The sequence below is a fragment of the Lathyrus oleraceus genome, unplaced genomic scaffold (genome assembly GCF_024323335.1).
Source record: "Lathyrus oleraceus cultivar Zhongwan6 unplaced genomic scaffold, CAAS_Psat_ZW6_1.0 chrUn0660, whole genome shotgun sequence".
In the NCBI taxonomy this organism is placed as follows: domain Eukaryota; kingdom Viridiplantae; phylum Streptophyta; class Magnoliopsida; order Fabales; family Fabaceae; genus Lathyrus; species Lathyrus oleraceus.
The window spans coordinates 41,428-43,363 of NW_026113051.1; positions in this window are offsets into that span (position 1 = coordinate 41,428).

The following is a 1,936-nucleotide window of genomic DNA, read 5'->3' on the forward strand; positions in this document are numbered from 1 at the left end:
CATCACCAAATTCAATTACCATATCTCATACACACATAACAATCACATCAATGCATATATTCAATTATCACATAACTCTAATGTGACTCAATGCAAGACATGTGACTCTATGCATGTGGTACCGAAATGTGAACCCAACGTTTCACCGCTTTCCGATTCAATATCTAGAATCCAAGCCACACTTCCGATCCGGACAAGATCAAAGCCACTACGTCTATTTCCAATTAAGGATCAACGTCTGCTACGCCTATTTCCATTCAAGGATCAACGTCTATTACCATGTGAACCCACAGTTTCACCGCTTTCTGATTCAATATCTAGAATCCAAGCCACGCTTCTGATCCGGACAAGATCAAAGCCACTACGTCTATTTCCAATTAAGGATCAATGTCTGTTACGCCTATTTCCATTCAAGGATCAACGTCTATTACCATGTGAACCCACAGTTTCACCGCTTCCACCATAAAGCCCGACCATGCATGAAATGAATGTACAATACCAACAATATATGCAATTAAGATCATCTCTACCATCTTAACATTCCACATATAACCATAATTCAACTCTATGAATTATCCACCAATGGTACGTATACACATTCATAACAAATATACTATTCATAAATATAGGCTAATTATCAAATACGCACACTTAGATTTTATTTCAAATGGTTACAACATTTAAAAGTTCTCAATTTTCCCTTTTTCAACAGTGGTAACCGGTTAACGCATTTTGGGTAACCGGTTACTCAGTTTAACAGAATTCAATTCTTGGGCAGATTTTCAGCAAGTAACCCGTTAACGCATTTTACGTAACCCGTTACTCAATTTAACAAAATTCAATTCCTGGGCAGATTTTCAGCAAGTAACCCGTTAATGCATTTTGGGTAACCCGTTACTCAGTTTACAGAATTCAATTCCTGGGCAGATTTTCAGCAAGTAACTCGTTAACGCATTTTGGGTACCCGTTACTCAGTTTACAGAATTCAATTCCTGGGCATTTTTCAGTAAGTAACCCGTTAATGCATTTTGGGTAACCCGTTTACTCAGTTTACAGAATTCAATTCCTGGGCAGATTTTCAGCAAGTAACCCGTTAACGCATTTTGGGTAACCCGTTAACACGCTTAAAACTGAAATTTTTCTTAACTTACCATTACTGTAATGAAATTTAATAAACTAAATGGCTTCTCATTCTATCCCTCATTTCACCCATATATCCATTCCAAACGAAATAAATCCACAAATCAACGATTACTCATCAAAAACTAACAATTCCAAAACCATAAAAATTAGGGATTTTAACCTAAATATATTTCTACCCATTGACCCAATTATACTAACCCATAATAATAAGGATTCTCCCCCTTGCCTCTTCTTCAATTTTCTGGAAACCCTAGCTCCTCCCTTGTTCTTCTCCTCTTCTCCTTACCTTTTCCTCTTTTCTTTCTCTGTTGCGTTGAAATGACCAAATGAGTGTTACTTCTCACTCTCCTCACCTCTTACTATTCTAGTATTATATTTGGGCTTAAGGAATGATACCTCTAATTTAATTATTAGGCCCAATAAGACATAGTATTATAATATCTCTATTTAGTTCAAATAAATTAAACCAACACAATATACACACCAAGTTAATTAATATAATCAATTATATACTACCTAACAATCAATAATTATTACACTCAATAAACTCCAAATAAATAAAATAAATATATAATATATAGAAATAAATACTAAAATTGGGTTGTTACACCGAGCATGGTTACGGACTCAACAAAGGGTTGATTTCCTTTAGGCTGTTTAGTATGGATTTCACTTATAACCGTAGAGACCTTGCTGACTAGGATTTCCTAGTTGCCCATTTGTATTCACTACTCGCCAGGAGGAATTAATCGATGACATCGACCTAGATTACTTTTGAGGTAGTTTAACTGGA